A 13,589-nucleotide genomic window follows, 5' to 3' on the forward strand; every position below is an offset into this window, starting at 1 on the left:
AACCGACAATAATAACTCGCCAATCCCATAAAACTTCTAACCTAGGTCATGGAACTAAGCCTAGCCCAGTTCTTAACTGTCCACCATTATCCTTTTTTTTGAAACAACATAGCCTAAAAAGGAAACTAAAGGCAACCAAAATTCACACTTAGACAATTTTGCATACAACCTTTGTCTTCCTAAAACACCTAACACAATTCGGAGATGATCTGCATGTTCCTGCTCACTCTTTGAATACACCAATATATCATCTATAAACACTATTATGAACGAATCCAGAAACAGTTTGAACACCCCATTAATCAAACTCATGAAGGTTGCAGGTGCATTGGTCAACCCAAAGGACATTATTAAAAATTTATAGTGCTCATACCTGGTCCTAAAAGTTGTTTTGAGCACATCCTCAGACCTAATTTTCAACTGATGATAACCAGACCTGATATCAATCTTTGAGAAGACTGAAACACCTTGCAACTGGTTAAAAAGGTCATTAATATAAGGCAAAGGGTATTTATTTCTGATGGTGACCTTATTCAGTTGTCGGTAGTGAATGCACATTCTCAAGATACCATCTTTTTTCATGACAAACAACACCGGAGCATCACAAGGGAAGCACTAGGATAAATAAACCACTTGTCGAGGAGCTCCTGAATCTGAGCCTTAAGCTTTCTCAACTCTATCGGAGCCATACGGTAGGGAGAGATGGAAATTAGATGAGTATCCGACTCTAGGTCAATGTAAAAATTTATATCTTATTTGGGACACATACCAGGCAAGTCTGAAGGAAAAACTTTTGAAAATTCACACACTACTAGATAGACAAAATAGTAGGAAACTCTACATCCACATTACGGATATAGGGCAAATAATCCAAACAACCCTGCCCCGCCATTTATCTAGCCTGGAGAAAGGATATAATCTTAGCAGGCTTAGGCTTGTACACTCCTTCCCACTCTAACCTTTCCTTTCTCGGGATCTCTAAAGCCACAGTTTTTGTATTGCAATTAAGTATAGCAAAGTAGGGAGATAACCAAGTCATGCCTAGGATCACATCAAAATATTTCCTATCTAAGATCACTAAGTCAACCAAAGTATGGTATCCCATAAACACAAAAGAACAACAGGAGTACAAACAGGGGTACAAACATATACAGGGGCCTCTAATATATCACACATTGCATCAAACCCAAGGCATATTTTATAGACATATAGGAATAAGTGGAACCTAAATCAAATAAAATAATAGCCATCCGGTCACAGACAAAAATAGTACCTGTGATAATTCAGTCAGATGCCTCTGCCTCAGTCTTGCCCGAAAATGCATAAAACTGAGCCCGGTTATCCTGACGGGCTACATCCCTGCCTAGTTGGGTTGCTCCTTGACCTGTACCACTATTACCTCGGCCCCCATGGCCTATCAAATTTCCTTCTCACCCAATCTATAGATTCCCTCTACCATTACTTCCCCTAGCCGCTGGGACTACTGCTTTGGCCAATTAAGGTGCTGAAACTATCCCGCAAGGGTGAGGACACTCTCTCTATATATGTCCCAACTATCCACAATTGAAACAACCTCGATCAAAGGACAGTCGGCTATCTAGAAATAATGTTCTTTGACCCTTATGGGATAGATGCTGCTGTAGAGTACTTGAAAACCTTCTAGTAGAAGCGGGAAGCACTAACTAAATTGGTCGGGCTGCAATCACTGACCTGCCTGACCCTCTGAAATAGGATCTTTAGAAATTCCCTATACTCTTGGGCTTTTTAGCCAAAGCTTTGGCTTGCCCATCTTTCCCCACACCTTTAACCTTTTTAACAAAGTTAGTGACTTCGTTGAAACACCTACCAGACAAAGTCATATGGACTAAAACTACATGTAACTCGGGGTTCAATCCTTTTACAAATAACCTAATCCTCTCCTCCTCAGTAGTCAGTTGAGTAGCGTACCTGGACAAAGTATAGAACTTGGCCTCATAAGCAGCCACTGATAACCCTCCCTACTCAAGGGCCATATACTCATCCTTCTTTATGTCCCTCAAAGTATAAGGCACATACTTTTCTAGGAACAGAGCATGGAACTGAACCCAAGTGAGTGGGGGAAATATAGGCAAATGGCTCTCCACATAAGCCCTCCACCACTGCTTGGCATCACCCTGCAGTTGAACATCACAAACTCTACTCCATGTTGGTGTACTATACCCATCTTGTGCAACCTCTCATAATAATCCAGAATAAACTCATAAGCACCTTCATTTTCTATACCCTGGAAGATAGGAGGTTTGAGTTTAAGTAAATTGGTGAGCATATCATACTCAATACCAGTCATCATAAGACCCATTAGTGGCCTGAAAAATGCATCCGTGCCTACCACCTCATTCGCTGGCGGAGCTGTGGTAGCAAATGGATGAACAACAGGAGATGAAGCTGCAAGCATAAGGGGATAGCACTAGTGCTATCCCACCCACTGAGGAAGGCCATGATCTGCTGAGCTAATTTTGGATCTAGAGAAGGAATACCAGCAACCCCAGTTTGGGCGTCCTCCTTCTTTTCAGCCTGCTCTTATTCTTCTTTAGCTTCTTCCTCTCCCTCTAAATCATTCTGAGGATCAGGAGGGGCCTCACCTACTAGCATCTCTTCAATAGGAACTTCCACCCTGGTGGGTACTGCTCTCCCTCTGCCCCTACCTCATCTTCTTTGCCTACCTCTTTTTCTGCTATTTCCTTGAATGGCTGGCTTTTCTTCTGGCTCCATTGTAGCTATAGGACGTACACCATTATAGTGAGTATTGACTATCTACAGACGTGAGGGTGTAAGAGGTTAGATACTAATATGGATTTCCAGATACCAATTAGAATCAAGTTATAGCACGAAGGAAAGAAGATAATGAAACTTTTCCTAAAATATTATAGACTCTTGAAGAAAAGTACAGACGTCTCTATACCATTCCACAAGACTCTACTAGACTTATTTTGGTACTACGAGATCAACAAATCTAGGCTTTGATACCAACTTTGTCATGACCTTAACCCATCGTGACTAGCATCTACTCTAACTCTCTGGTGGGATAACCATTCTAAACATCCCAACAATAATAACCTCAAGTATACACAAGATTAAAGATGCGGAAGCAGGTTTAAAACAAGAATAAATACTGAGTTCCCATAAACTCAAAAAAGGCCTAGTTATCAACCCAAAATATATGCGGAAGTAAACACATCCTAGGAACTAAAATTCGATTGTACCAAAACTCTAACCAATTCAATGTCAGAAAAAGAGGAACACTCCCAAAAGAAGTTAAAATACTAAATAAATGTCTGATCATCTGAATCTCGAAAGAACGATTGATACTAATGGGAAAGCCCACGGCAGCATGATAGAATAGCTCACCCTTGGACTTCAAACAAGCTTTTACTCTTCTAACCAAGGTCTATCCGCAGCCAGTTGAATACACCCTGTACTCAACAAAAGGAAGAGAAAGAGTAGTATCAGTACACAAAAAAATGGTGTACTGGTAGGATCATGTGGTTAGCTAGTAAGCAGATCATAGACAAGTAAATCCCACACAATAGGCATATACATATACAGAATACGTCAACTAATCTCAAGTTCAACTATATTCAGCAATATCATAACTCAATATCCACCACATGATATAACTTCATACAAGGGTCCTCTCAAGGGACCTACAAACAATCAACTTTGTGTCTGAACGTGGCACCCAATCTAAATATGTGTTGGAAGGTGACACCCGATCCAAATATATCATGACAGAACATGACACCCGATCTAAATATGTGTTGGAATGTGATACCCAATCTAAGCATACCACAATCATAATTACATTCAGTATTTATAGTATTTATATCACCAAGAATAGGTTCATCAGAAAATTGACCAGCAAGTGATCATTTCACACATAATCCAGCATGTTTCCCTATTCATATACACATATGCATTTCATGGAGTAATTTAACAAGTATATAAAACACATACAGTATGATAGACCACCGCCTACCTCAAATTCAAGCTTCAACAACCTTGCAATGCAAGAGCTTTCCCTTTCTAGGTTCGTTCGTTTTGTTCTTAGTCTAGAAAACATTAAATAAATATAAAGGATCAACACAATGGCCTAACTATCATGAAATATAACACAATTCACACCATAGGAAAAACTCATGATCCTAACACACCCTAGGGCTATTTCCCACCATTAGTTTTTAATTCAAACCCTCCCCCAATGATTACCAACCATAATTTCTAGGTTCTACGAATCAAATGATGAATTTAGGGAGTAAACTCCTTACCTTAAGCATGGAAATCGGTGGGAAATTGATAGAATTCTCCCTAGGTTTCCTCTTAAAGTCTTAGAAATTGATTTTGCAGAAAAAGACCATTCTTTGGGTTTGTCCCAACTTAAGTTGTGATTGCCCTGCTCTGGCGGGACCCGTCCCACTCTGGTGAGGCCTCTCTAGTGGGAGAAATCCCACTCTGGGTTACATGGAAACAAAGAGCTCAGAGTTTAATCTCCAAGCCCTCATTTTAGAACATACCTTATTCCCAAGGCATATTAAAATATACCATTCACGCTAAATCTAATTCTGAAAATTTTACTCACTTAAATGCAATTCTCCGAAGTCGTAAATGATTTGTATCATCCTAGATATTAGCCTTTCAAATAAAATTAGAAATTTGATCTCCCATCATTCACATGATCACCCTAGACTTCACCTGACTCGGAATTCATCCAAGTCTGGCCTAGGCTAAATTTTTCTAAGGTTACCACCCGAAGTTTTCTGGCCAAAAATCCTTCCCCATTGGCCTATTCCTAATGATGAAAATAGGTTTCTACAATATATACCAATTTACCCATCACTCGTCCTTGAAGACTAACTAAAGAAAATAGGGCTAAAGTAGAGATAGAGTAGTACCTATTTCATCAAACAGTTCAGGATACTTATCTCGCATGTCTTTCATAGTCACCCAAGTAGCTTTGTCTAGAGAGCAATATTTCCATTGTACTTTAACCATGTTGATCTCTTTATTCCTTAACTTTTGGACATCACGATAAAGAATTGCAACTAGCTCCTTCTCATACTTAAAGTTCCTTGTCTAATAACACAGAGTTTCATTTAATTATGTAGTCCCCATCTCTATGGTACTTTTTTAGTATGGACACATGGAACACCGAGTGTACCCTAGACAAGCTAGGTGGTAAGGCTAATTTGTACGCCACTAGATCTACACAGTCAAGAATTTCAAAAGGGCCAATATAGCAAGGACTGAATTTGCCTTTCTTGCCAAACCTCATTACCCCTTTAATAGGTGACTCTTTTAGAAGTACTTGCTCACCAGCCTCGAATGTCATATCCCTTACTTTATAGTCAACATACTCTTTCTGATGACTTTGAGCCGTGAAAAGATTAGCTTGAATGCTTCTTACCTTATCTTGAGCATCGCTCACCAAGTCTACCCCCACTAGCTCCACTTCTCCAACTTCAAACCACTCTATGGGAGACCTACAACCCCTCCTATATAGAGCTTCAAATAGTGCCATATCAATGTTGGAGTGATAGCTATTGTTGTAGGAGAACTCACACAAGGGCAAAAACTTATTCCAATGTCCCCCAAAATTTATCACACATGCCCTCAACATGTCTTCCAGCACTTGGATAGTTCTTTTTAACTACCCGTCTGTCTATAAATGAAAATCTATGCTAAAAGTGAGTTGAGAACCCAACTATTCATGTATCCTTCCCCAAAATTTGGAAGTGAACTAGGTACCACGGTTTGAATTGATAGAAGGGGGCACCCCTTGCAGCTTTACTATCTCTTACACATAGATTCTAGCCAGTTGTTGTGTATTATAGTCTACTCTAACTGAGATAAAGTGTGTTGACTTTGTTAACCTGCCAACCACCACTCAAATGGAGTCATACTTTGCCAAAGTCTTAGAAATTCCCACCACGAAGTCCATGGCTATTCTCTCTCACTTTCATTCAGGAATAGGCATTCTTTGAAGCAAATATGCAGGTCTTTAATGATCATAATTCACCTGTTGGTAGTTCTGACACTTGGCTACATATTCAGATATGTATTTCTTCATACCAGGCCACAAATACAACCATTTTAAGTCTTGATATATCTTAGTCACTCTAGGGTGAATAGAGTATCGTGAACTATGAGATTCAGATAGGATTTTCTAAAATAGTCCATCTACCCGGGAAACATAAATACTTCCCCTAAAGTGAATCACCCCACCTTTATCAAATGTTGAGTATTGAGTCTTGCCCATCAACACTTTTCCTCTAATTTTATTTAAGTTAACATCTCCAACCCATTTGTTCTTGATCTCTTCTATAAAAGTGGGTCTTAGATCAACTCTAGTCATTATCCCACCTTTCTCTGAGATGCCTACCCTTATGAACCTATCCTCCAACGCCTGAATTTCTCTAGCTAAGGGTCAATTAAGGTCTCCAAAACAAGCTATTCCTAAAATGGTAAAAGGTGACCTAGGGCGATTTTCATTAATTTTCCACTAATATCCACCTTTAAGATAAAGATTTTACTCCCTAAACTCATTTTTTGATTTTTAATTCTCATAAACTAGGATGGATGATCATTGTGGGAGGGTTTGGGCCTGTGGGTAAAGGTGGAAAATATCCCTAGGGTGGGATTAGGATCATGGGTTTGGTCTAGAATGAGAATTTTATGTTATTTTTTATGATAGTTAGGCCATTTTATTGATCATTTATTTGTATTTACTGTTTTTAGACCAAGAACAAGCGCAACGAACCCGAAAAGGAAAAGCTCTTATATTTCAAGGTTGTTGAAGCTCGAATTCGAGGTAGGTGATGGTTTTATTTCCCGTATGTATTTTATGTACTTGTTAAATTGCTTTATTATATACATATGTGTCTATGAATAGGGAAGCATTCTAGACTTTATGTGAAATGATCACTTGCTGGCTTGTTTTGTGATGAACCTATTCTTGGTGAAATAATGTTGATTGTGGCTGTGAAATTATGATTGCTTGCATGTTTAGGTTGGGTGTCACATTCTGATATATATTTAGATCGGGTGTTATGTTTCGACATATATTCAAATCTAGTATCGTGTTCTAACATAAATCTAGGATTGGGTGACACGTTCAGACATAAGTTAAGTGTTTGTAGATCCCATGAGAAAATACTTATGTGAAATTGCATGATATGGACTTGGATGAACTGTGATCTTGTTGAGTACTGAATTTGGTGAAAATAGTTAACTTATTTTGTATATATGTGCTTATTGTTTTGAGTTTACTTGTTCGAGTTTAAGAGTGAGCTATTTCCAGGACTTAGATTCAAACACTGTTTAGTTCATAGTAGAATGATTTGAGTGAGAGAAAATAGGGGAGAGTGAGTGTTTCTTGATTGTGATAGTTGTGTTGTACTTGTCTAGTTAAGGATAGAGGTGTGGAAAAAGAGCGATATGAGACCCTATGATGTGCAATATATAGGTAAGAGTTTGTTAGTGTGTCTCTGGGTAAGAGCTTATGCAATAATAAAGGTAGAAGTGTTAAAGTAAGCCTGACAATTCTTAGATGTGGTTGAGATGAGTAGAGTGATAGGCTTGAGTGTGTGGTTGTCACTGTGAGAGTGATGGTAGTAGGCTATTGATGACTTTTGGGGGAATGATTGGATATACGTGAAGGATTTTATGAGGCTTGGAAAGAAGGAGAAGTTTGGGCACCGATATATTGGCCTTACAAAATTGTGAAGAGGATTGGGGATGCCACCCATGAATTGGAGTAACCTTCTAAGTTAGTCGTCTTTCGTCTGGTGCTTCATGTCTTGATGATCAAAGGAGTCCTTCAGAGATACTTTGTTGGTAGTTCCCATTGAAAGTACTGAAATCAAGGATAGTTGGTCCTATTAGGATAACATAAAGACTAAATATCCACTTCTATTCATGCCTAATGATGAGAATTTTAAAGGTAATGTCCCTACTTTTGACTTGAACTGATTTGTCTATTCTTGAGTCTGAATAGTTGATTGTCTAGATTGCTTGATTTGGTTGATTGGTTGATTTGATTGAGTCTCGATTGTTATTCATGCCTCAATTCCATCTCTAGTTGATCTTCATTCGAGGATGAATGATCCCAAGGGGGAGATAATGTAACACCCCAAAAACAAATTTTGCCAAGACTCGAACCATTCTTCATATGCGTATAGACTCGAACTAAATGACTTGTAAATATATATAAGAGTTAGGATCAATTAATAAGTATTTGAAGGGTATTATATATGGTTTAGGTTCATGAGAGATCTCTAACACCAAGCCAAGTTCAAAGGATTTCTATCGGCTAAGTTTCCAGATGAGTCCATATAAGGGTCAACTTCAAATGATCATAACTTTCAGAATATTAAAAGTTAGGTCGCTCATAGCTATAAAATTAAAGAACTTTGAGTCCTCTTTCCAACTCCATCAACTTTTCATCATTCTGAGTTTGGAGTAAAAAGTTATGACTTTTTTACTAGAGACCATCACTGCAGTGATTTCAGGCCTGGCACTCGGCGTTACTATAGCGCCCAAAATCAACTACAATAATTTTGGTTCTGGTGTCTAAACCCATTTTTCATATTATTTCTTAAGAAAGGGCATTCCGGAATTTTCTCCACCTATCCCAAGTATAAACCTAGCCGTTTTGGGCTAAAAATTAGTTCCCTCATAATATCCAAGGAGGTTTTCCTCTCCTTCACCTTAGGAGATTTGAGAGAAGAGACTAGAAAGGAGAACAAGAGCAAAGATTTAGGATCTTTAAGCCATGTCTTTGATTCTTGGTGAGATAATCTTCATTCCAGGTATGTAAGGCTACTCATAATATTGGATTGAGTTCATCCACATGCCCTACATCTTCCTTGAGTTGAGTTGAGTTGAGTTTTGAGGTTCCATGAGTTGAGTTCTTGATTTATCTATAATTTCTATTGAGTTTTATATATAAATTCATATGCATTAATGATGTTCTTGAATTGAATTTTGTTGAGAGTATGGATTCATGTATTCATTCACATTAAACCAAGATGAGATTTAATATTTTTCATAATTTGTCTTGAGGATGAGATTGATGGTTTCATGTATAAATAAAAATATATCTTCCAAAGTGAGATGATTGTGTATAACAAAATTTTCAAGTGCATACTATAAATTTCAACACATTCCTCATAAAATAATAACCGGGTTTAATGTACTAATGAGAATCTTACATAATTGTTCATCTAAGGGAAACTAATTGTCCTTGTCTATTGATTGTAATTTACATTTCTACTCATTAAATATCACGACCTGATCCATCGTGAGTGGCACCTACACTAATCCTCTGATAGGAGAACCAATACTAACTAAACTAAGATATGCAAGAAACCCAAAACAAGCCCCTCAACAAGTGTAAACATTTAAAAATATATTTATAAAGCTGAGTTTTCATAAACTCAAACAATTTATTAAAAAAGATGGATATTACTCCCTAAAATCTAAAAGTCATTGTACCAAAATTCAATAAAGGGGTCTAGAATAAAGGGATGAAACCTCAAAATAATAAATATAAAACATTGCCTACGATGAACCCACGGCTGCCTAAAAGAACTAGCTCACCTCTGAACTCTATGATCACGAGTCTCCTAACTGAGGTATCTCAACAGCCAGCTGAATATGTCCTATACTCAATAAAGAAAGAGCAAGTGCAGTATCAGAATACAATCACAATGTACTGGTAGGATCTATGCGGCTAATTGCAGTGAATGAGATATGAATAAGCAACTACAACATAGTAGGGGATATAATATACGATCACATAACAGCTAGTGCAACACCAGAATTCTAGTCCTCACATTCGAATCATTACACCAATGAACATAATTAGTCAAGATGCAACATTCAAATAATGGTCCTCTCATGAAACACATACCCAACTGTTAGTGTAGAAGTGTGGTACCCATTCCAATAGTTAGTGTACCATCGTGGTACCCTTTTAAAATACACGGGCATGGTACCCAATCTAATTATACCAGCATTGTTCTCGATCCAAATAAATCAGTGTGATACGCAATCCAATATGAAATCACATATCACAATGATAACCACAATGAATAGAAATCACACTTGCACAACCAAGTAAATAAGTCATTGCATACAATTAGATCACAATTATCATTTCAAGTCATGTTATTTCTTTCTTTCCTATTCATATATTATGTATCCAATACTAAATAAAGTAGTTAACAAATACATATAACACAATGAGAAAGCACAACCATCACCTACCTCGAATAAAGCTTGAAAACTCTATCAAATTGGAGTTTTTCCTTTTTCCAATGTTTGGTTCATTCTTGGTCGAAAAAAACAACGAACACAAGTAATTAATGAAAATGGCCTAAATTACACCTAAAGCTTGGCCAATTTCATGATCTTCTCATCCAACCAGTGATTTTTCCACCATTAATTTTATGAAAAAGCCTTCTCCTAGGAGAATTTCCATAGATTCTAAGGTCTAACAATCGAATTATAATTTAGATGATTGCTTAACTTACCTTTACCAAAGAAATTGGTGAAAAAATGGAAGGAAAAAGCCCTAGGTTATCTCTAGCTCTTCAAAAATGAAGTTGCAACTATAAAAATAGTTTTGGGACTTTTCCAACTCAAAACTCGTGAATATCCCGCTATAGAGGCCCTCAGCGCGCTATAGCCATGGTGGGATACAGCCTGCTATGGCGGCTTGTACTGAGACAGATATTTGAAATTCGTGTCCAAGCCTCCATTTTGCAACACAAACTCAAACCTGGATGTTCTAAAATAACCTCTTCACACCAAATTTAATTTTGGAAGTTATACTCACTCGTATTCACTTTTGTAATGCCCTATGGATTCCATAACGTTTTAGCTACTAGATCAAATAATCAAAACTCAAAAATCAACCTCAATCTATTATCGAATTATCTTAGACCTCACCTGACTTAGATTTCGTCCAAGTCTGGCTTAGTCTCGAAATTTCTAAGTTATTAATCAAAAGTTTTCTAGCCCAAATTTCTTTTCCGTTGGCTCATACATAACAACAGGAATGGTTCATTACATTAAATTAATCACTATTATATTCATTATATTTTTGGGGGGGTAATTACCTTTTCTTTTTTGTCCATTTATTTTTTATAGAAATACTAAAGAGCCCCTTGAATTTGTAGCTTTTTATGTAGTGTTACGGCCCTAAACCATTGTGATTGGCACCTACTCTAATCCTCCAGTGGGAGAATCACTATTACAACCCATACTAAGTAGTAATAACAAGAATTAAGCAATTTAAGATGTGGAAACATGTTACTTAAAGACAAAGTGTTGAGTTCCCATAAACTCAAACAAAGACACTAAACTGGCGGAAAATACCCCTAGAACCTGAAAGTCATTGTATCCAAACTCTTACTAAAACAAGTCTAAAGAAAAAGGGGATACAACCCCAAAAATCATAAAAATAAACAATGCCTGAAGAGTCTAAGCCCGTAAAGGAGGGACTAAGATTAAGAAGAATTCATGGAAGCCTGAATGAACTGGCTCACCTTTGAACTCTATAAATCAACGATTGTAACTCGAGGTCTCTCAACAGCCGTCTGAAGATTCTATGTACTCAACAAAAAAATAGCAATTGCACTATCAGTACACACATATATATATATATATATATAATACTTTACCACTTATTATCTCATAACAATACATATACATATACACAGGTTAACAGTCTCAAGTTCAATACAACAGTCAAAGAATGGCTCTCTTATGGAACCCACACTCAAACTGTTAGTATGTCGAAATATGACACCCAATCCAATAGTATGTTGGCAAGTGACACCTGGTCCAATATTACGTCAGAACGTGACACCCAATCCTAATATGTATCGAAAAATGACACCCGATCCAATTAACCACAAACACAATCACAATGAATAGTCTCACATAGTTACAAATACCAATTAACAGGTTCATTGCATGCAATTGATCATAAACAGCTATTTCATTTGGTTCATTTCACCAAATATCTCTAAATCACACAATTCATAAAGTTTATTGGAATCTATTCTAAACTTAAATCTTGTCAACTCTCATACTAGAGGGAACTTTACTCAGGCACTAATACCCTAACAAATGTTACAACGAGCACATCACCCCCACTTAAAAAGCAGTAACTATAAAGTATCTCACGAATCAAACACAGGAATCAATACACCCCAAATAAGTATGCAAAGATGCTTATTCACAATGAATAACTGAGCGTCAGTCACATTCATCGACAATGACCTCGGCGTCACACTCTCACTGGAAATAACATCGGCAACACACTTCTTCCAGCAATGATCTCGGCATCACACTCTCACCAGAAATGACCTTGGCATCACACTCTCCATCTCATCAAGCTTTCACACTTTTCAATCACAATCATAGCAACACATTGCCTTTTCATTAACCTCATTCATATATTAAGATCAACTGATAACCCAACACGTCAACCCGACAACATTACCCATATGAACCCAATGAACGCGATGGATTTTGACGAACTTAAAAATTAAAGTCACTTAGATAGTATTTAAATAGATCGATCATAATATTTTTTATATTTCTAATATTTTGGGGTCTTGGAAGCTCCCATTGAACTAATTCTCAACGCGTAATGTTGGGAACGTGATTATATCTTTATTTTTCTCATTTTCCAAGTGTGTTTTAATGTTTTGATTCACATAAAAGTATTATGGCATGTTTAAGACTATAAATTTTAAAATTCTTATAATACACTAATATTATAATACATTAAAGATCATAAATTTTAAAATTTTAAAATTTTTCATTTATTGATTACGCTTCGCGTGAAGTTAAGATATACCATATAAATTAAAACCGAATGGATAATCAAAAATAGTAATTTATTCAATTGACCTTTTTTTCTCTTTTTTTAGTTGTTATTTTGGAACAATGGAACTGATTTTATTGACTAGCTTTGTGACTCCCATCTTAAATATCTTAAGGACAATATATTTAATTTTATTTCAGAAGAATATTCATCAAACCTTGATCTTATTACAAAGAAGCATATTTTATAGAATTAAAACATTCATTATAATTAATGGAAAAGAACGAAAATTCCCTTTAAAAATTTAAATATATCTTTCATAATTCTTTTTTTGTAGAAATTAAGCTAAGAACATGTGCAGTGACATAAAGTCTTTTGTCCAACTAATTTACAAACTCCACCACGCTCACATGATCCAGGGTCGCTAATGCATAGTTTCCAACATTTGCCATCTTTTTCTGGATCATCATCTTCACCTGCTATACATGGACTGATCTCTGGGTGATCCCTACAACACTTGGAGACTGCATCAGCTATATTATTGCAACCTACAAAATATGTGAGGATTGAAAATGATCTGATAAAACATAGATAAATCAATTAATGAATGTTAAAAGTACCTATGAAAAGTATAAGGACTACAAAAATAAGAACTGAACAACTCTTTATGGCCATGCTTATAGTAGAAAAATATTTGAAAATGTTAATGCTTTGT

Source organism: Solanum dulcamara, chromosome 6 (genome assembly GCF_947179165.1).
Source record: "Solanum dulcamara chromosome 6, daSolDulc1.2, whole genome shotgun sequence".
Taxonomy (NCBI): domain Eukaryota; kingdom Viridiplantae; phylum Streptophyta; class Magnoliopsida; order Solanales; family Solanaceae; genus Solanum; species Solanum dulcamara.